Genomic DNA, 24,040 nt, shown 5'->3' with positions numbered 1-24,040 from the left:
ATCTGTGCCGGTGGTGACTCCTCCTGCTGAGCCGAAGGGCTCACCCACAGATGGGAAGGTGATTTAGTTTCTAGAACAGTTCAGTCTTCTTGTTGAGTCCACTCACAAAGGTGCTAATTAGGGGATATTGTTATGCTGTTTTTGTCTTTTTTTTTTCCGCTTTAACAGCTGTTCCCCATGAGCTGGACACAGAAAATTAAGTCATTTTGGAGAAGCAGCTAGGCAAGTTGGATGGCAGTGATTCTGTCATTGCCACAAGAAGCTGGAGTGTAAGCAGAGGCCTGGATATGACAGGCTCAGAACCCCATAAATCCATGGACTTCCTAAATCCGGCTAAATAACCTCTCCATGCTAAGGTTAGAAACCACAGAAGACCCAGCTTTAACAAAATGATAGCTTTGGGGTGTCTGGGTCTCTCAGTCAGTTAGCATTTGACTCTTGATTTTGGCTCAGGTTTCTCAGATTTCTCACAGTTTGTGGCATCCAGTCCAGCATCGGGCTCTGAGCTGACAGCATGGAGCCTGCTTGGGATTCTCTCTCTCCCTTTCTCTCTGCCCCTCCTCCACTCACTCTCAGTATCTCTCAAACTAAATAAATAAACATTAAAAAATAGCTTTTGCACACAAGAATTAAAGATGAGTAAAAAATATATACATTTTCATTTTTTTCTTAGACATACATGAATTTTTGCAGCTGGTATTGTTCTAATCACTTTACATCTATTAACTCATTTAACCCTAATACCAACATCAGATATAAGGTAGACATTATCCTCATTTTACAGAAGTCAAACAAGTACACAAAGGCAAGGAAACTGAGGCATGAAGTGGTTAAATAACAAATGAGTTGTGAGCCTAGGATTCTAACTCAAGCAATCTTACAACTAAAAATAAAATATCCGTATGTTTATATCTAGAATATAGAAACAATCAGGACACATAGTGTAGTAGAAACCTAGTACTCTTTCAATGAAGAGTTTACCTGAAACTAACTCAAGTATATCATTCAAGTTTTGCCTAGCAAGAAAACACTTAACACTTAGAATTAAAAATCTCCAGATTCCAGTACTGTGACACTTTGATACTTGCAACAATCTCACCTACTCTACTTGTATTCCCAGCTCCTCACCCTATGTTTTAGATGACTTCATGTGTGAACACTGATTTAAATGTCCAAACCAGGATCTAGGGAGAAGCTACTATAAAAGGTTACAACAAACTCTTGCTTCCTTAGTACATTGCCTGTGGGGAGCTGCCAAATACCTAAGAGAAGCTGCATAATAAAAACGACCCAGATGGTCTCTTTTCTGACACTTTGTATGAAGCCCATAAAGCGTTATTGTTTTCTTTACCCATATTATATAATGCAGGTCATACAAAGGGACAGTGAAACCTAATAACTGTTCACTAGCTTTGGAAAAGAGAGATACAGAAAATCATTTGTGGTACAGAAAAAATTCAGTTAAAAAAATATGGGTCCCAAGTATTTATTCAGCAAACTTGGGAATCTATAGAAATTGAAGATTTTAAGTGCTTGATAAAACTCTCCTATAATTTGTTTTCAGTTATATCTACAGGAAACTTTGCTTTGCCGTTTTACTATTTATTTATTTATTTGCCAAATGAAGAAAAATTTTATCATACTATGTTTTTGTTTTTATTTGTGCCCCTGTCTTGGCATAAAGAAATCATTCTTTATTGGTACTATATTATCTATGAACTGGAATAAAAAATCTCTTCATTAAGCCTCAAAATTACTCTTAGAAGTCCTAAGCAGACAATTTTTTAACTTATGAAAAATATTTTTCCTTTTTTTTACCAATTGGAAGATATTTCAGATACTATTAATTTTTCGTAGTACGTACCATCACATTACCTCATGGTTCATTCCTGTCGTTGCTATAGGTAGTTATAGTAAGGAAGGTTAATCTTCTAGTCTAGATTTTATATGACAAATACAGAGTGTTTTGGGCAGTTACAACAAAATTATCTTTCCAACCCTTCTTTGGCATGTAATATTTAAACAAATTATAATTTTTGTATTCACTTTTTTCTCTTATTTACTTATCCCACTATAAGCACTCAAGGCTTGTCATCAGTGCTTCTGTTCTGCGAGGCGTAGGGAGACTATTTGTTCAAGGTCATTGTGTTAGTATGTGATGACAGGAGATGGTTTCTATTGCTTATTCAAGAAACATTAAACCTTTGTCCAAATAGACCCTGATGTCATAAATGTATCTACTTTCTTCTAACCAATCACACACTTTATTGACAGCCCAGCCTGAGCCAAAAGGGATGACTCATAATTGATTTAGGTATGGATCTGTGATGCAATTCTGGCCAAGGAGATAAGAATTTTAATTCGCATTGCACAGGGCAATTAATGAAACTCAACTAGAACCCAGCTTCCTGACCCCAAAGCCAACCATTTTCTTTCTTCTACACTGGGGACACTCATGGAGAGCATGCTTATTTTTAATAAAGCGTTTGGATATTTATTTGTCATTTGCATTGTCATCTGTTACTACATAACAATTAACCCAAGAGTGTGTTACTTGCAACAACAAATATCTATTGTCTCATCCAACTTCTGAGGGTCAAGAACCCAGGAGTGGCTTAGCTGATGGCCCTGGCTCAGGGTTTCTGAGGTTCTGAGGTTGCAGTCAAACTTGGCTCAGTAAGATATTTTGAGGCAGCGTCCAGAAAGAGATAGAGAAAATTAAAACAAACAAAAAAATTATATATATATATAATTATATGTATTTGGCTTAAAAATTTTCTTAAAATTTTCTTTTAGTCTTTATATTATATCAGAATTTCCCAATCATAATCTGTGATACCTTAGGGGAAAAAAGAACTGTTATTGTAGATGTCTGTATTTAGCACTTATCATACTATCTTGCAATTACTTATGTAACATATAGTAAACTATATTATTATATGATACTAATGACTGTCCCTTTAGACTAGGAGTCCTCAACACTGGCCACACATTAGAATAACTTGGGAGCTTAAAAAAATTACTAATATATGGGCCTCACTCCCATATAATTGAATGTGAACCTCTAGAATGAGTTCTAAGAATTAGTAGGTTTTAAAATCTTCCTAGGGATTTCTAATATGTATATACCTAAAATTGAGAACAACTGTTCCCTTAATTAATTTTTATCCTTTTGTTTATTTTATGCACACTTTTGGGAATCTAAGGAAAACTATGAATCCCTCTTCCTAGATAAATGGGATCTATACATTCATGAAAATGTTTTGTATAATTTCAAGGCATTGTACATCCCTAATTTAGACTGATTTAGCTCTTCAATGTTAGAAACTCTATTTTTAAATTTTTATACACACACACACATACATATATATATATATATATATATATATATATATATGTATATATATACATTTTTTTTTTTGGTATGAACCTCTCTCTGCCTTACCCACCTCCACTTCAAGAAGAGTTTAAGTCCTGGCATAAAAACAGACATATAGACCAACAGAATAGAATTGACAGTTTAGAAACAAACTCATACATCTATAGCCAATTGATTTTTCTTTCTTTTTTTAATCTAAAAAAAAACAGTTCTGTATAAGCATTACAAAATGGGAACATGTTCTATTCCCTGAAATTGCATTGTGCTATTGTGTCTTTAATGTAGCTTCTTAAACATATCTTGTAAGAAATGTTCTGAAGGCATTCTGTATAAGCATTACAAAATAGGTATGTGTAACACACACTGAAATATCACTGTGCTGAATTTGTATTTAATGTAGCTTCTTATTGCTTTATTTTAATTTTATTTTTTATTGAAGTATAATTAACATACTATTATTTTAGTTGCATGTATACAATATAATGATTCAACAATTGCCTACATATCAGTGCTTATCAAGAGAAGTGTACTCTTAATTTTTTTTATCTATTTCACCCATCCACCACCTACCTTCCCTCTGGCAACTACCAGATTATTCTATTTGAATCTTTTTGTTTGCATCTTTTTTTCCCCTTGTTCATTTGTTTTGTTTTTTAAAATTCCATATGAGTGAAATCATATGGCATTTGTCTTTCTCTGACTCATTTCACTTAGCATTATACCCTCTAGATCCATCCATGTTGCAAGTGGCAAGATCTCACTCTTTTTTTTTATGATTTTTTATCTTTATTTTATTTTTTTATTTTAGAGAGAGAGAGAGAGAGACAGTATGAGCCCTGAAGAGGGGGAGAGGGAGACAGAAAGAGAATCTCAGCTGAGCATGGAGCCCATCATGGGGCTCAATCCTACAACCCTGGTATCATGATCTGATCCAAAATCAAGAGTCAGATGCCCAATAAACTGAGCCACCTAGGTGCCCGAAGATCATGTTCTTTTTTATGGCTGAGTAATATTCCATTACATATATGTATACACTTGGGTTACTATATGTATACACTTTAGTATACATATATATAATGTATATTATATATATAATACATATGTAGTATACATATATAATGTATATATACATATATATTATATATATGTAGTATACTATATATAGTATGTGTATACTATACATATATAACATATACATATATATATGTACATATACATATATATATGTACATATATATATGTAGACACTTGGGTTACTTCCATATCTTGGTTATTGTAAATAATGCTTGCAATAAGCAAAAGGGTGTATATATGTTTTTAAATTAGTGTTTTCATTTTCTTTAGGTAAATACCCAGTAGTGGAATTATTGGATCATGTGGTGATTCTATTGTTAATTTTTTGAGGAACCTCCATACTGTTTTCCACAGTGGCTGCACCAGTTTGTGTTCCCACCAGGGTTTCTTTTTTTCCACATTCTTGCCAACACTTGTTATTTCTTGTGTTTTTGATTTTGGCCATTCTGACAAGTGTAAGGTGATATCTCATTGTGGTTTTGATTTGCATTTTCCTGATTATTGGTGATTCTGAGAATGTTTTCATGTGTCTGTTGGCTATTTGTATATGTTCTTTGGAAAAATGTCTAGTTAGATCCTCTGCCCATTTTTGTCTGGATTATTCGTCTTTTTTTTTTTTTTTGGTGTTGAGTATATGTTATTTATATATTTTGGATATTAACCCCTTATCAGAGACATTATTTGCAATTATATTTTCCCTTTCAATAGGTTGCCTTTTTGTTTTGCTGATAGTTTCCTTCACTGTACAAAAGCTTTTTATTTTGGGGTAGTCTCAATAGTTTAATTTTGTTTTTGTTTCCTTTGCCTGAGGAGACATATTTAGAAAAATGTTTCTACAACCAATGTCAAAGAAATTACCACCAAGCATAGGCCAATTGATAATTAAGTCCAGGGCCCCGAGACAATTCAGTGGCAGAAGAAGAGTCTCTTCAGCAAATGGACAACTGGATATCCACATGCAAAATAATGAAGTTGTACCTCTACATTATACCATATATAAAAACTAATGTAAAATAAATGACAATATATGAGTTAGAAGTATAAAACTTGTGGAAGCAAATATAAGCCTAAATCTTTGCAACCTTGGATTTGGCAGTGTATTCTTAGATAGGACACCAAAAGGAGCAAAAGGAAAAACAGATAAATTGTGCTTCATCAGACTTAAAACTTTTGTTTACCAAATGACATCACAAAGAAAGTGAAGTGACAACCTACACAATGGGAGAAAATATTTGCAAATCATACATCTGGCAAGGGGTTAGTATTCAGAATATAAACATATTCTTAGAACCCAACAACAGGAAGACAAACAACCCTATTAAAACATGTACAAGGTACCTGGTAGACATTTCTCCAAATCAGAGAGACAGTTGACCAATTAACCCCTAAAAAGATGCACCATCATTAGACATTAGAGAAATGAAACTCAAAACCACAAACAGGGACTCCTGGGTGGCTTAGTTGGTTAAGCATCCAACTTTGACTCAGGTCATGATCTCATGGTTCGTGAGTTTGAGCCCCGCGTCGGGCTCTGTACTGACTGCTCAGAACCTGGAGCCTGCTTTAGATTCTGTGTCTGCCTCTCTCTCTGCCCCTCCCCCACTCACAATCTGTCTCTCTCTCTCAAAAATAAATAAACATTAAAAATTAAAAAAAACCCCACAAACAGTTGCCACTTCACACCCAGTAGGCTGGTTATAACAACACACACACACACACACACACACACACACACACACACACACATATTGTGGGTAATAATGAGTGTTAACAAGGATGTGGACAAACTGGAACTCTTGTGTATTGCTGCTGGCAATGTAAAATAGTGCAGCCCTTGTGGAAAACAATAGGGTCATTTCTCAAAAAGTTAAATATGGACTTGCCATATGATTCTGCAATTCCATTCCCGAGTATATACCCAAAAGAACTGAAAACAGGTGCTCAAATACTTGTACGTAGATGCACCATTCACCATAGCTAAAAGGTGGAAACAACCCAAATGTCTAACCACTGATTATTAGTAAACAAATGTGTTATATTCTTACAATGGAATACTATTTAGCCACAAAAAAGAATGAAGTGTTGATATATGGTACAATGTTGATGAATCTCAAAAACATTATGTAAGTCAAAAAAGCCAGACACAAAAGCCAGACACACATTTTGTATTATTCTATATATGTGAAACGTCAGAAATAGGTAAACCTATAAAGACAGAAGGCATATTGGTGCTTACCAATTGGTGCTAGGGGAGGCAGGAATAGTGGGTGATTGCTTAATGGGTTGGGGAATTTCTTTTGGGGTGATGAAAATGTTTTGAAATTAGATAGAGGTTGTGACTGTACAACATTGTGAATGTGATTAAATGCCACTGAATTATACAATCTAAAATGCTTAATTTTATGTTCTGTGAATTTCATCTCAATTAAAAAAAAAAAAACTGAGGCAGTCCCAAGTAAACTGGGACATCCTATTCCTTGTAATGTGAGAAAATTTGTATGCAAAACAATGGACTCTTGAGTTATTCCCTGAAACTATTTAAGACATTTATTGGAACACACTAAGTGCTCAATAAATATTTGCTACTATTAAAAAAAAATAGAAGTGGGGATTTGAGACTCTTTATTTTTTTTCAACGTTTATTTTTGAGAGAGAGCACAAGTGGGGGAGGGGCAGAGAGCCGGAAGGACAGAAGATCCAAAATGGGTTCTGTGCTGACAGCAGAGAGCTCAAGCAGGGCTCAGAGTCACAAACCGTGAGATCATCACCTGGGCTGAAGTCAGAGGCTTAACTGGCTCAGCCATCCAGGCGCCCAAGGGCAGTTTATAAAAACATTAACTTTGTATCCTCAGCCCCTTACAGTTTCTGACACATGGTACTCCATAAACTATTTGATACAAAACACTGAAAAAGCAATGTAGTGAAATAACTGATATGGCATGAAGAGCAATATTCAACTTTATATGAGTAATTTTGTACAATTAATAATTAGTCCTTAGTCAAGAATTTGAGCTGGGTAAATCCACATGTAACTTCTGGGAGTCTGAACTCTAATAACACAGAAGTCCAAGGGAAATGGGGAGAATCTCATCTCTAAATATAATGGACTTTACTTCAAATAAGGCAGCAATACCTTTCTAATTGTGAGCTTTGTCAAATTATTTGTTTCAATGCTCACAGAGTCTTAAACTAGGCCGGGATACATGAACAGGAACAGTGTCACTTATTAATCTGTTAGGGAAAGCATTTTTGGGGGAGGAAATTGTGCTAGTATTTTTAGACCTCTACTCTTATTTTTAGCACTACTGCATCCAACAACACATTTCTGGATACCAAATTAATGAGCCTTCCACATATTATCAGTACTTTCCTCTGAGAAGCTCAAAATGTGCTGTGCATTGAGACTCATTATAGTTCTCACATGGTTGGTGTTATACCAGGTTGAGAGGAATAATTACAGTATTTAGTTTTGTAATCTCATTTTATAAAAGCAGATATTTCATGCTCAAACAGGATCAACGATGAGGTTATTTTTAAGTGAATTTCTGCTTATGGCCACTTCTGACAGAATAAATCTACAGAGTCAATCCATAAAGAGAGCATTAAATGGAATTCTGCATTTCACTCACCCAATCCTTCCCCCCACATCTGTTTCCCAGTGTCTGATCTTACTTGTATTAGTGCATGCCACCACTGGCCACCCAAATGCTCAAGGTTGCAACCTGAGAGTCATTGTTGAATCTTCTCTTTTCTTGAGTCCCCACACTCACTTCATCAGCAAGCCACATCTTTTCACTTCTTGCCATCTCCTTGGCCCCGTGTGGTCCCGATGGCCACTTCTCTTACTGAGACTTCTGCAACAACCCCCTCCACTTTTCCTCTTCACTCCTCCAGGCCATTCTCTGTAGGACAACCAGAGCAATCTTTGCAGAAGTGCAGTTGGTCACTGTGGGTGTTGGTTCCTAATTCCTTGTTGCCCCTCATGCTCTTTCTACCTCAGGAGCAATACTGTTGGTTGTTTTTCCCCAGGAAATGCTTCGCCATCTTCCTATGGCCAAGTCCTCATTTGACCTTGAGTATGCTGTCCAAAGAAGATCTCCACCACCAATACGTACAACAGTCATTGTTACCTTTCATCCCTCATTTTTTTCTTCATAACATTTCCAATTTTATAATTATTTTATTGCTGCTTGTTTATTTGTAAGCATTCCTATCTTTAGAATGACAGCTCCCTGATAGTGGGGCTGCATCTTATTGATGGTGGTGTTCCCCGTTTGGTCAGTGAGCCCAGGCACTGCTGATAGAGTGAATGTGCCACTTATGGGTCCTTCCCACTTCCTTTGCCTCTTGTCCCATAACCCCGCCCCTTAAACTTCTGAAGACTGCAGGTAAAATAATTGACAGAGGTTAAACACTGTTTTATTTGCTGCAAAGAGGATTTTCTTACGTCTCTAACTTTTCTTTCGTCTCTAACTTTTCTTTCCCCCGAACATACATGTGTGTAGAAAAGGTGAAGGTAAGAAAGACTTGTATGGAGGAGTTCACGTATTTTTTCTCCCAATCTGTAAGATATGGAAATGAAAATGGGGGAATGTTTGTAGAAAATGTGAAAATTAAATGTTTTTGGAGACAGGTCCAAATTTTGGAAGCAAAGTATCTTTTTTAGGACTCAATTGGATTGATTGCCATGGATACATTTCATGTAAAGTGGGCATAAAAAAGACATATCAAGGTTAAAAATTTAGAGAAAAGGCCATAAATAACCCTTTATGGTTTCTCATAGTTTTCCCCTGAGCAAGCAGCTATGAGAAAACTCCTTTGTCTTCTGATTAAACATATAACTTAGCTATGATACCTTAGAATTTTTTTTATTGTTTTAACATCAAAAGTGGTAAGCTGTATACTCACTGTGGAATCTTCCTACTAGTACAATTTTTGTAAGATTTTACCTACAATTTGGAAAACAATGTTGCCTTTACTTCCTGTGTAGAGCCTGATTTTACTTGGGTAATGTGGGCTATTTGTGGATTCACTAACCACTCACCACCCACACATAAACACACACCCATGCCAGGCACTATTAGTTGAGCAAGACCAACATAACTAAATTATGGACTAATTTACCCAATGTCTTCTGCCATTCTAAGCCTCTCAACTCCCTGGGAAGAGTGACTTCCATTTTTCATTAAGTGTGCCAGGTCAGACATGAGACTTAAACTTAAGTCAGTTAATTATTTTCTCTCTCTTAACATATTGTCTCCCTTAACATTTCTCTCTCTCCTTTGGTTCTTTTGTTTTCACCATATGTGATCTATTCCTTCACTCTATAATGTGCCTTGAGTGATTCAGCCAGTTTCTTGAATACTGTTGTCCTATAAAAAGCCTTATTTTTAAAATCACTTTCCAAAAAAGACCATGTCTCTGGAAAACTTTTGGTTATAGCAAAGTGGGTTTAGTTCTGGGGATGGATTCCCAGAAATGGCAAGGTCATTTCTATGTGGGTTCTTTGGAGGACAGCCCCAAGGAGATGTTTTCCAGACAATTAACATGGAAAGTCTCTCTCTGCTGGTCAGTCCTCCACCTTGCAATTATGTCTATGATGTTTATGAAGGTCAAAGGACCTTGAAAACTTACTAAGTGCTTTATGATCTTTACTTTCTGGTTCCTAAGTCATTTCTTTGAAAACACCTTATGGTCTGCTTATCCCCCTCACCACCTTTGTGTAAGTGTTAACTTCTGTACTCTTTGAATTATTGTCATTAATTATGGGTCAAAACTTCACCATAACACAAAATAAATAGTGGAAAGAATAGTTACAACAGAGTAAATAGTATATGTTGTAGAACTTGGTCAACTTAGTAAATTAAGTTAGAGTACTCTCCCAACAAATTATAATAGGTTTAGATAGTGCACTTAGTGTTTCATTTCTTTCTGTTATTTAGAACACAGAATTTAGTGTAGGTCATCCAATGGATTCCACTGGTTCTCAGAATGCAGTAAACTTAGTCATTAGGACAATGAAGCAATTGTTTACAATTTTAATTTACTATGCCATGTTGTTTCTCACAAATCATCTATATGCCACCTTCTTAATGCCATGTGATTATTTTTAATTAAAATCCTAAAGAAGTAGGGGCACCTGGAGCGTGATTCTGACACAGGTCATGATCTCACGGTTCGTGGGTTTGAGCTCCACATTGGGCTCTGTGCTGACAGCTCGGAGCCGAGAGCCTCCTTCGGATTCTGTGTCTCCCTCTCTCTCTTCCCTTCCCCCACTTGTGCTCTTTCTCTTTCTCTCAAAAATAAGTACACATTAAAAAAAAAAGAAGCAGAACCAGAAAAGTATATTATAAAATTACACATTATGAATATTGATGGAACTATGCTGTAAAGAAACTGTGATTTTTAAAAAATTAACCAAACAATAGTTCATGAGAAAAAATGTAGTTTATAAAAGGGAAATGTATCAGATAATGCATTATAATTATTAAATGAATGAACTTGTTAAAACATGAATAGGCTATAAAATGTCATAAAATGTAGCAGATTAAACTACTTTTTTTGAAGTCTTGCCAGATTTTTTAAAAATGAGTTTATATACTGCTTTTAACAAAGAACTGCTGCAGGCAGAAAAGAAATTAGAACTTGAAAATTTCCATCATGCTTCATTCTCTGGTGAAATTTTCAGACCTTGATAGGGTTTGTTTCATAATCAGCTCTGGTGTTCAATGGCTTCTTTTATTATAAAACAGAATTCTTGCCTAATACAGCCCTGCTTCTTCTTTTTTTTTTCCCCCTGCTCTTTCTGGAGTTACAAATGCATTTAAACAATGACTAAGTCATGCTGCAACAGGCACAGGGAACAAATGAACAAATGCAGCAAGAAATTGCTACACTTGGGTCTGAAATCCTAGCACTGGAGAAAAAGAGGAGATCAATAATACTCGAAAGTGTGAGTTGATGGAAGATTTGGAATAACTCCATCAGGTTTCATACCTGCTGTTTTATCCTTGCTCTTCACAGAACACCCGAACAGTTGGTATGATAGAAAGCATTATAAAACAGTTACTTGCTACTTTTAACTATGTAATATTTGGAAAGGGTCCAGATGCAACTGTCATTTTTTTTTATTACTGGGCTATAAAGTAATTAGAAAGAGAGCTGAAATATAATGAATGCAATAAAACAACTCCCTGATTTAAAATTTGTTTTATAATCAACCCTACAAGTAGATAAACTCTAGGTGTCATTGAACCTTCAGATCTCATTGCGAATATGTTGCAACTTATTTACTTCAGGAGATCAAGCATCTTAATCTTCCTCTACATATTCTATTAATTTCCCCAGACTAACTCAATGTACTTTTCTCAGCAAGAAAAAACAAGTTTCTTACTATAGTTATTTATGAAAATGAGAGACTTTTTTTTTATTACAATCATGAGCTGGCTAAAATTCACTGATGATATGAAAGTGATATCACCAAGCATTGCTATAAACTCCTTTAATCAAATATTATTAGACAAAAAGAATAATTATTTTGCACTAGGGATGATGATTGCCAACGTGGAATGTACTTAATGCCACCAAATCGTATACTTCAAAACTGGTAAAATTGTCATTTTGTGTTATATATATTTTATTACAGTTTTTTAAAAAACACCACAAAAAAAGAATTTTAAAAAGTATTGTTATGCAGTGTTCACCTGGACACCCACCACCAAAGTTAAGAAGAAAACACTATTTTTAACTTTACTTTCTTGTGAAATTCTTTCCAATGTGTCATCCCTCTCTTCTCTGCACAACCCTGTCCTGGCCTGAATTTTTCATTATCATTCCTTTGCTGTATTGTTTAATCTTGCATGTCAAAGAGCTTTGTAAATGGAATTTTACTTCATGTACTTTTCTGCAACAGCTTTTTGTTTAATCTTTAATTCCTGAAATTCATTCATATTGTTACATGTAGCTGTACATGTATTTATTTTCACTATTATATAATATTCTATCACACAGCTGTACCATAATCTATCCACTTATTGTTGATCTGTTGATTGATATTTGGGTTGCTTCCCTTTTTAACCCTTTTTCTTTTCTTTCTTTCTTTCTTTTTTTTTTTGGTTATTACACTAGTGTTGTTATGAGCCTTTTTTCTCCCTGTACACATGGACAAAATTGTCCCTATGGCATATAACTTTCTAGATAAGGTCAAAGTGCTTTACAAAGTAGTCATACTTATTTGCCCTCCTCCAGACTTGTGTTAGTTCATTTGAGTTACTTGAGTTACTTCATTCTCACCATATTTGTAACAATTTTGTCAATCTGGTATATGTAACATGCTAGTTCACTGTGATTTTTATCTTCACCTCCCTGATTTCTAATAAGATTGTATATCTTTTCCTTTGTATTGGCCATTTGTGTTTACCCTTCTGTGAAGAGCCTGCTCCAGCCTTTTGTTCATTTTTCTGTTGGCTTGTCTTTTCCTAATTACTTTGCAGAGGTTCTTTTTGTGAGTTATGAGCATTACACGTCTCCCAATTTGTGACTTATCTTTTCACCCTCTTTTGGAGTCTGCATCAACCATTCTTTTACTTTCCATTATGGGCAAAGTCATGAGGAAGAACAATGATTTAGTTTTCTGAATCTCTTGTTGTCTGATAAATTATTCAGGGTCTATCATCCAACAAGGTTGAGTTCATTTTTCTATCAATTGAAAGGACCACCTGCATCTTGGCATTCAACTTCATCTCAATCATCATTAAACATTTTTGGGGGTGGGGTGGTGCCTGGATGGCTCAGTCGGTTGAGCATCCGACTTCAGCTCAGGTCATGATCTTGGAGTTTGTGGGCTCGAGCCCTACATCAGGCTCTGTGCTGACTGCTTGCTCAGAGCCTGGAGGCAGCTTCAGATTCTGTGTCTCCTTCTCTCTCTGCCCCTACCCCGCTCACGCTTTGTCTCACTCTGTTTCTCAAAAATAAATAAATGTAAAAAAAAAAATTTTTTTTTGAGAGTGAGAGAAAGCATGAGCAGGGAAGGGACAGAGGGATGTGGGGCTCGATCCCACAACCATGAGATCATGACCTGAGCCGAAATCAAGAGTAAAGTGCTCAAATGACTGAGCCACCAGCTGCCTCTAAGGATTTTTATGGTAGTGTTTTAATTGTACCTGAACAAATGATTGCTCCATCCATTTCCTTATCCCACTGTGCAGCATTTGTTCAGTAGCCAAAGAACCTAAAACATAGAGATGCTTTATTTTCTAAGATGAGAAGAAGTTAAAAACGTTCAAGGCTCTCACATTAACAGCATGCCTTTGTATTCAAACAGACCCAGTTTCAAATACTCCCTCCTTCACTTTTCAGATGTGTGAGGTTTTATACGATTTCTAGGCTTCAACTTCATTCTCTCTACTTTGGGACTAACAATAGCTACCTCATAAGGTTTTTGAGTAGATTTAATTGGATAAACTACTTAGAGTACTCATCATTTAACGCATGCTCAATAAATGGTAATTATTGGTGGAAGTATAATTACAAAATAAATTGCCATACCAAAAATTGCTGCATAGAGGTACTTCAGTTCTATTAAAATAAAGGAATAGAAATTTAAATTCCAGGAAAGGTAAAACTTACACTAATCAATTATCAGGAGCAGTAGGACAAATGAGTTGGTACAGTAGCATGAGGGCCACAACCATAAGGTGAGCAAAGGGTATGACATGTCCTAGCCTTCTCCCTCTGCCTCCAAATCCCCATTATACTTCTAGTTTAACCCAGCAGTGGCACAAAGGAATAGCGTAATTAGGAAGTTGATGACACAGAGGACATTTTATTCCCTTAAGGCAAATGGAGGACTTCTTAGAGTCTAGCCTGGAATCCTTTCCCAACTCTCTATTCATGTTGAGCTCATCTCTGAGCCAACACAGAGATCTCGTGATAGAGCCCTAAATCATGCATGAAAAATGCTTTATTGCTGCCCTTAAAGTGTTTATAATCTGGTTGGAAAAGATAGCAATCCCTATAAAACAATTGGAGACTAATGAAGAAAAGGTAATTGTCACATTGTGGCTTTTATTTTAATAGCAATATCCTAGAAAAAGTTAATGCATATAGTAAATCATTATTAATTAAAATTGGTTATTTGTTTTGAAATTTACCTCTTATTTAAAAAAAAAAGGCAAATGTACTTTTAATTCAATATTTTGTTTCCTATCAAAATGTCATCAGTGGTGGTCCAAACTGATCATGTCAGCTTCAAGTTAATTTGCTGCATTTTCTTTGACTGTGTTCATTATCATTTTAAAAAAAGTGGTTCACTTGATTGACAGGAAAGGTGGTGGATCAATTCGTGGCAGCTAAAGTGAACTAATCTGATCAAGGTTACAGACAAACAGGGAGTCATTTTCACAGACAGAGCTGAAATATTTAAACTTGTAGTTCTATACTTTTCCTTCCCACTGTTTCCCAGCTCAAATGAAGATCTATTTTTGTCTGGGTAGTTTAAGTAAAACATCATGTTAGTGACAGGAATGGCTCTCACAGGGAACATGAACCTTAGCTTCTCAGTGACAGCCTGTGCCTGTCTCTCCTCTAGGATGCTTTCCTGCTTATCAGGGGAACAAAGACAAGTGAACATAGGTCCCACTGTGCTGCTGTGCTTTCAAAAATACCTGTGAAATATAAATCAGGGTTTCCATTTCTGAAGCAATTTCAATAACTCTTTAGCCCAGAGGATGGGCACAGATAAATTTGCAAAACTCTTTTCAGAGTAATTTTACATTAAGATACTCAGAAAACAAAACTGAAATGACTGAAAAAAAAACAACAACCAAAAGCATCTGGTACTCCTTTGTAAAATTTAGCATATATTTCTACTTATACAACATGTTCTAAAATAAAGCTATTATTCTCCCCAGGTGGCAAGTATAGATATAAACACCTAGCTAGCAAAATCTTCCTCTCTGAGGTTATAGACTGCCTTGTTTCCAAGAATAAAAATTTAGTGACAATGTCAGCTGTCATACTTACGCCATCACTCATGCAACAATTGAAATGATACGCTGTGTACTCGGCTAAGCTTAGGACAGGATGGTTATTGTCTAGTCAGGAAATGAGTCTTCTGGCATTCTCTTTGGCTGTTAAAGATAAAATGCTTAAGTATGTGTGATAGCTCACTGCTGAGTACACATCTTCAAGCACAGTACACCTTTGACTATCTTTCCTGAGTTCATTAGAGAATGTGTACTACCTCTGACCACAGTTGGAAGTGAATGAGTACAACTAGCCTGCTTTCATTGCCTAAAGAAGGTGAATGATTTTAGAACAAAAATATTCTAATGAAAATAGACACCCTTGAAAAGAGATACACCACCAGAGCATTGATTTCCACTCTAATTCTTGTGTTCAGTGAAGCAAATAATTCTAAAAGTAATTAGGGCATACCTCTCTTTAAGGTTTTCATATATTCAAGTATTTTTCTCATGTGCTCCCTTCTAAAATAAAATTGCTTAGTAAAGAATTAAAATCTATTGAAATTGAATGTGAACCTGAATTTGTTTTATATTGGAGGAAGATGGAGAAGAACCACTCCATACTGATAGGCCCACCATAAAAAAAAAAATCTTAATAGAAAGATTTGTTATAACTTCCCCAAAGGATCTACCTTGTGATTCACCATTGGAGTATGTGAAGGATGGCCCAATTATTTTTTTTTCTCACTGAAATATGATTGACATATAACATATGAATTTTAGGTGTATGGAATGGCATATTCTGATAAAGGCAGTTGATTAGGTTCCAGGTCTTGCTTTTGCACCTCAGGAAATAATGTCACCTTTTGCTTTTATCACCTCAGGAGATAATGTCACCTGTATTGTTCCTTCTCTGACTATTTGACCAATATCCATCAGGGTTCCAGACAAAGAAATATTTCCAGAGGTTATGACTTCTGCCTGTGGTTGGGTGTAAGTCAGTTATTGGCATCAGAATGTCAGAGAGCTGTTATGTTAAAAGATAAGAGATTCCAGATGGCAGGTGGCTTCTGGTTGAGTTTTCAGATGTTTTTCTGTGATGCTGAGGTAAAGGCACATGCCATTGTCCCTCCCTACTCATTACTAGGTTCTAGATTCTTCCTCATTATTCAGAGCGTGGTGGGGGAACAATAGCATCCTTGGTACCTGGAAGTTTGTTAGAAGTGCAAAACCTCAGATCCCATTCTAGGCCTACTGAATCAGAATCTGCATTTTAACAAGATCTCTAGCTGACTTCTATGTCTATGAAAGTTTGAGAAGCATTTCGTTACTGTATCAAAAAATTATTCTATTTGGTCTTTCCTAGCCTACACACCCACCCCCACCTCCCCCCACACAGTGCCCTATTACTTTAAGCATTTCCAAATATTCTTCACTATTCAATTTAATTATGAAATAGATGAGGCCTAATGTCAGATTATGCCTTTTCTAGGTGAAATATGAACTCAGGATTAAGGAAAGACAATACAAAAACTGGATTATTTATAAATTATGTCTCAACATTCTGAGTTTGTTACATTAAAAAATGTATTCTTCAAACTGAGGATTGATGGGGGGTGGGAGGGAGGGGAGGGTGGGTGATGGGTATTGAGGAGGGCACCTTTTGGGATGAGCACTGGGTGTTGTATGGAAACCAATTTGACAATAAATTTCATATATTGAAAAAAATGTATTCTTAATGGATTGGTTTAGTCAAAACTACTGGCTAAATACAATGCTTATTAAATTATGATAATAACAATAGTAATGTCCACAAATGAAATAGTAGAATGAGACATTCTTTTTACCTTGGAATTTCCATTTTTTGCACTTTTATTGGTGTCATGGTTGCCATCACATTGGTAAAGAATCATTTTGATATAAATCTGGAGAAAATAGGTGAATAGATGTCAAAGTCTCGGTTAAAGTTCCTGAGGATAATGTCTTCAGCATTTAAAACTTTTAATGAAAAATTTCCTTCTTTTCTTTTGTTGCACCTGGATAGTATGGGTAAGGTTTGGGTCACATATATCTATGGCACAAAAGACCTGAGTTTCTTTGGGGGAATGTCACAGCTGTATTGGCTCAGACCACATTCAGAATCCTGGAACAGTCTCCTCATTTGACCATCCTAGAATAACACCAGAGACGGTGATATCAGCTAAAATCTCTGAAAGCCCATTATGTTAGATGTGTTCAATGTTTTATGAAAAGAAAACAAAAAATTATTCAATAATAAGCAAATAAGAAAATTGCAGTACTCTAACACTGAAAATTGTTTCTTGTGCTAATCACTATTAATTACCTGATATACATTGTCTCCAATTCTATTATGTGGCAGTCATTACTTTTACTTTAAAGAAACTAAGGCTCAGAGACATTTTAAAACTTTCCCAAGATTATATAAATGTTATAGAGTTCACACTCAAGCTCATGTCTGTATTTCCCACAGAGAGGCTCTTTAAGCTATATATGTCTTAACCACTTGACATATAATGAGTAATTGCCATTTTAGGCATTAGGAAAAGGCAGCTGCATATAGGGGGCTCTTATAATACTCCTCAGCCCTGAACACTGAACCCTTTGGTCCTGTTGGCTAATAATATCGGCCTATTGAAGTTCTAGGTCATAGTGAGCCCAGGTCCCCAAAGGCCCTGCTTGTACTGTCCAAAAAGAATTTGTGTTCATTTGGAAATTCATAAAATTTATAAAAATTATTTTTATAGCTACAGTAACTTTTATCAGTGCTGCTATTATATTCTATTCCCTTAGGGTATTTTCTCTGTTATTGATCCCTCTGATTTTTATATTCCCCCTCTCAATCAGCCCCCACCTCCCCTTATTATGGGCATGGTCAAGCCTCCTATCCTAAAAAAACCCAACCAACCACCAACAACAAAAATTTTTCCTTGATTCAAGTTCTCTTTCATAGTGTTGCTCCATTGTTCTATATCCCTTTACCTCTGTCTACTTTTTGAAAGAATGGCTAAGTCACTTACTGTCTATTTTCATTCACTTATGAAACCATATTCATCCAGCCTTTTCTTCCATCACTCACTGAACGAATTTAACCATGCTTAATAGGTTTCATTATGCTGAGGTTCAGTAGCCTTCTTAGTGGAGGAAAATGGAAATGGAAAGAGAATACAAACTATATTTATGGAATACATGCTGTGAGCCATCTTTATGCAGTGGATTTTATGTATATTTTCTCATCTAACCCTTATAGTAACCCTGTGGTATTTCAAATTATCATTATTATTATTATTATTATATTATTATTATTTAAAATTTAGAAAACACTCCTAGAGCATGTAACTAAAGTTGAGATCTGATTCAAACCCATGTCTATCTGATTGAAAATCTCATGCTCTTTCATTATACAAAGAAAGAAAGAAATGGAGGGAGAAAGAAGAAAGAAAATGAGGAAGAAATGAGGGAAAAAATGCAGAAGAAAGGACTAGAGGGAAGTAGAGGAGGAAAGCTGAATCCAGAAAAGTTTCTCTACAACAAGCAAGAGGTTCATTTTTGTTGTTGTTGTTTATTTATTTTGAGAGAGACAGAGAGAGAGAAGGAGAGAGAGGGAGAGTGGAAGGACAAAGAGAGAGGAGAGAGAATCCCAAGCAGGCTCCACACTGTCAGCACAGAGCTTGATGTGGGGCTTCAATGTGGGAATGTGAGATCCGCCACCTGAGCTGAAATCAAGAGTCAGATGCTTGACCGATTGAGCCACCCGGGTTGCCCCAAGAGGTTCAAATTGATCATTACATTAATTTCATTGCTACCTGTCTTTTAACTTTATTGTACAGGAATACCTTAATATAGGACTAGAAGCATAGCAATCAGAGGAAAAAAACATTAGTAACAAAAATGTTGTATACTTAATGGAAAGACCTCTGATCCTCTGTTAAATTATGTGTTCTTCTGAAATGAAGGCTACCTCTAGGGTATCAACTTGGTAATACTGCCATCTTGATCGACTTTCTGAGGTTTTTATTAAAGCTCAAGAAACTAGGATGTAGAGCTGATAGTGAATGAATTTACTTATATGTGAGCTATTTAAATTTTCTCAGAATTATTCAAATTTCTCTGGCCTAGAAATCAGGACAGAACCTCAGGACAGATGGCTTGGTAATGAGTTTTTCACCTCTTTCAGCTGCCAAGCAATTTGGAAATTGCACTAGGCCAGGCCCCTGTCAGTTCAGTTCGGCACTTCAACTTGAAGACTAGTCTGACACCAGGAAGTTGTCATCAGCAGCAGCTAATGCTTAGCAAGTGTGGCATGCCAAGTGTCATGAAAATGGAAAGAAAAAGTGTGCTGTTTTGATTGTAACTTCTTAACAAGTTTGGGAGTTCAACTTCTATCTCCAGTCCAGAAACCTTTCTTTTCTTTGTACTCATGTACTTGATTATCTATTGTATATTTTTACTTGGATATCATTTAGGCACCTCAAGGTACTCATGCTCAAAACTGAATTCTTCATATTCCCCAAGAAAGCTTCTTGCTCCAGTGCTTCGTGTCTTAGTGAATATTAACATTCGACTATCTCCAGTAATTCAGATCTAGTAATCTCCATCTGCCCTGCCCCACATCCAATTACCGTTGATTGTACTTCCTAAATGTCTCCTGAATCTTTTCACTTCTCTCCATCCCCATTGCCATCATGAACTTTAGGCCACCATCAATTTTGACTCACACTTGGGCATAGCTCTCTCACTGAAGTTCTTCAACTTTTTTCTGCCCAGTCCATTTTCTCCAAGGAGCTAGTGTGGTAGTATATATCAGGTCATGCCACTCTCCTGCTGAAAACCATTCCAAGCTTTCCACTGGTTTAGAAATGGTTTGATCATCTCAGCCTAACTTCAGAAGGTAGGCCATCATCTACCTTCTCAGTGTCATTTCTTACCAGCCATTTAGTCAGCAAATATTTATACAGCCCATATTGTGTACCAGACCTTGTTTTTAGGCTCTGGAGAAAGAGAATTAACAAAATAGTCACTGTCCTTAAGAAGTTGACATAGTATACTGGGGCGCCTGGGTGGCTCACTCTGTTAAGCGTCCAACTTCAGCTCAGGTCATGACCTCAGGGTTCAAGAGTTCAAGCCCTGGGACAGGCTTTGTGCTGACAGCTCAGAGCCTGGAGCTTGTTTCAGATTCCATGTTTCCCTGTCTCTTGGCCCCTCCCCCACTCGTGCTCGCTCGCTCTCTCTCGCTTTCCCTCTCTCAAAAATAAATAAAAAACATTAAAAAAATTAAAAAAAAGAAGTTGACATAGTATTGGGAACAGAGAGACAGTAAACATGGAAACAAACAAATTTTAGATACTAGAAAGGAGATAATTGTCAAATGTACCTTCTATATGCTTTTCCTGATCCCACCTAAACAAAGATAGATGCTTCATGACACAAACTCTCCTATAAGCACTTCTGTCATTATAATATAGCACTCGTTATTTTATTTCTTGTTTGTCTATGTTCTATGATGGATCATTATAGATTTAGTGAGGGCAGAGATTCCAGATATTACTACCATATCCTAGTGTTTAGTTATTGCCTGGCATATGTTGGATGTTTAATAAATGTTTGTGAAATAAATGAATGTTACTTCTTGAGTATAAATTAAGTTCTTATCTCAATGAGTGAAAATAAATAATATATAGTGAAATAAAAAATCAGGTGAAAGTAAAAGATATAGGCGTTCTGAAATTTATAACCATCCAGATATTTGCAGACTAATATGAACTATATTGAACTTTCAAACACATAAATTAATTAAACTTATTTACTTCAAATCCTTAAATTGCTACAGAATATATATATTATTATATATTAATAATATTTTATTATTAATATATTTATATATTAATATTATATATTAATAATATATTTATATATATTAATATATATATTAATGATTTCTTTGTTTTTCTTCTCATTTGCCAAGAAAACCAAATTGAGAAAGAACTGTGGGAAATTGTAACATGGAAAAATATTCTCTAATTCAAACACTATAAGGAGAAAATATAAATGGGGCTTCTATGTTATTTTAGGTGAAGAAACAAGAAAGTGGATGATAAGCATAATCATCTTAGGCAATGCTGTGCTAATGCTTTCTGTTTGTTCAATACATATAAGTTTCCAAGGTTGATATCTATTAATCTGTTACATCAAATTTTAAGTGCTTGTAAGAATTAATAGAATAGTGTTATGCCCTTCTAAAGGGAAATGGGATGACCACACTATTTTCCATCTTCAGGCTCTGTGGAGAACATTTTCTCTACCTGTGCTCACTATAAAGCCAAGCAAATCACAACAAATAACATCAGTTTGAATAAAAGTTTGGATTGGCTTTTGTAACCTTTAAAAAAATAGTTTGTCCCACCCTTAAAACAAAGTATTTGATTACACAGTTTTCACTCTTTTATTCTGTTGTAGATGAAAGAAACTTCTGGGACATTTTGAGTTCCAAGTTCTTTAATATTTTCTTCTTAAATTCTTTCTTCAAACATCTTGTGTTTTCACTGTGGTGGTTTAGGGTGTGTATCAGAGTTTCTTTTAGAAACATTTGCTTTCAAAAAATTTTGACACAAACAATCTATAAGAATAGCTGTCATATCAATTTCCCTTAAAGGTGAATAGTGTTTTTTTTTTTAACACACTATCCTTCCTCACTAAGCTCATTGCTTGCAAATATTCCAATGTATATATTTATAGTTTGAAATCAGTTGCAGGATTTTCCCAAATGGGAATAGTTGCAGGCAAAATGCAACACAGGATTGTAGACAAACCATGGGCTCTACAGGGCACCTGGGTGGTGCAGTCGGTTAAGCGTCTGACTTCAGCCAGGTCACGATCTCACGGTCCGTGAGTTCGAGCCCCACGTCAGGCTCTGGGCTGATGGCTCGGAGCCTGGAGCCTGTTTCCGATTCTGCGCCTCCCTCTCTCTCTGCCCCTCCCCCGTTCATGCTCTGTCTCTCTCTGTCCCAAAAATAAATAAAAACGTTGAAAAAAAAATTTTAAAAACCATGGGCTCTGGAAGTAAAAAACCCTAAGCCAGGATATTCTCTCAGTGATATGATGCATCCCTCCTTCCTGTAGATCCATACTTTTATCTCCTCTCAATTCCTTTTCCAGAATTTAGCTCTTGAATCCCTTGGTTTTAATCCCTTGAATCCCTTGGTTCCAAACCAACCAAGGACTTGGTATTGGTTTCTTTGCTGTTGCTGGTTTAGCCAGCTTGTTGTCTTTGTAGAAACTTTTATTTTTATACCAATTCAAGTATATAAACCCTTACCGCAAAAAGAAAACCTTCCACATACTTCTCAACTTCTCAACAATTACAATGTACCCTACATTTTTCTGGGTTTTAATATTATGTAACCCACGTCCTATTTCATAGCCTAAAATATGAGTGAAAGATGGACTAATAAGAAGAACCTAGCTCAGAAAAATATCTGACTAATGAATTCTGTGAACCTATGTGGTAATCAGGCTTCACAAAGGCTCTGAAGTGCCAACTGTTTTAAAAAAGAAAAGAAAAAGTACACAGATCACAATTACCAGTAGCAACACGGAAAAACCCATAGAGCATGTCACTGGCAAAACTCCTCAGTTTCCTAAATGTGCAAAATATAAAACAAAACCTCCTTTATTTATGATAAATATTTGAATTTCTAATTCTTTGGGCCTTACAGGTTTATTATGAAAACCAAATTCAATTCCCCTAAGGGGTGAGAAAGAACCACTTCCTATTACATAAAATTATACAATATCAAATTTTTAAAGCCTTATAATTTGCTCCTGGGGTAGCATTATATTGTCCTCTTCTGGGTTATGTAAGTCTGCCTTGGCCTTTCAAACACAGAAACATTTTACCCTTGACACAATTTGGAATTTGGAGCTGCCTGTGAAAACATGAATAACTTCATTTTTCCATTTGAAAAGTCCCTAAACACAAATTGATAAATTCTCAGGGAGCTTCAGTGCGAAGTTTTCAGGCTAGCATTTCACATGCCAAGACCTATATTCAAAGTGTTTGAATTGCCAGAAAAAACACAGCTGTTAGTCTATATCTCAGGCAATCTCTATGCCATCTTTTAGGCAGGAGAGATTGCAAAATGGGCCAAAGGTTAGATGCAAGTCTTAGAAGAACAACATACAGTACTGGAAGGGGACTTACCCAAAGTCCAAAACCCACATAAGTCCCAAGTATTAACACTAACTCAGAATATCAGAAGTTCTAAATTATTGTTTATTTAAAAAGGAACCACTCTCCCCACAACCAATCAAAAAGTTACAAGTATCTATCTACCAGCTAAAAGTTTTCTTCTAACCTTCAATTCTAGTCTTGATAAATGCTCTTGTATCTTGTTTTAGCTATTATTTAAAGAATTGTGATGGCCTAGAAACTGGCCACCTGGGGTGATTTCATGGAGTCATGGACAGAAAGGTCTCATGAGGTCAGAGCAGCTGTGACAGACAGTCTCTGACATTTTTATAAACTAAATTGAATTCTTGGCACATTCTGAGCTTGGATAGCATGAATTTCCAGCCCTGATTCTCCTTAGTTGTATCAATTCTGCTT

At 35.8% G+C, this 24,040-nt stretch overlaps 1 protein-coding gene and 1 long non-coding RNA gene across 23 annotated transcripts in view; one reads left to right on the top strand and one right to left on the bottom strand.

The window, feature by feature from the left end:
* LMNTD1 (lamin tail domain containing 1) overlaps positions 1-24,040 on the top strand; it is a 533,991-nt gene that overhangs the window by 151,189 nt on the left and 358,762 nt on the right. The window lies entirely within an intron of this gene.
* Positions 8,857-17,615, bottom strand: LOC109501499. Of its 2 annotated transcripts, none has more exons than XR_006600590.1 (4): positions 17,265-17,615; positions 15,476-15,582; positions 13,615-13,682; positions 8,857-9,015 (listed from the first exon to the last, which is right to left on the bottom strand). It is a non-coding gene; the product is annotated as an uncharacterized LOC109501499 (long non-coding RNA). The 2 variants fall into 2 exon arrangements; XR_006600589.1 differs by lacking the exon at positions 17,265-17,615 and adding an exon at positions 16,315-16,680.

The sequence above is a fragment of the Felis catus genome, chromosome B4 (assembly GCF_018350175.1).
Source record: "Felis catus isolate Fca126 chromosome B4, F.catus_Fca126_mat1.0, whole genome shotgun sequence".
In the NCBI taxonomy this organism is placed as follows: domain Eukaryota; kingdom Metazoa; phylum Chordata; class Mammalia; order Carnivora; family Felidae; genus Felis; species Felis catus.
This window is presented reverse-complemented; position numbering and strand designations above follow the sequence as displayed.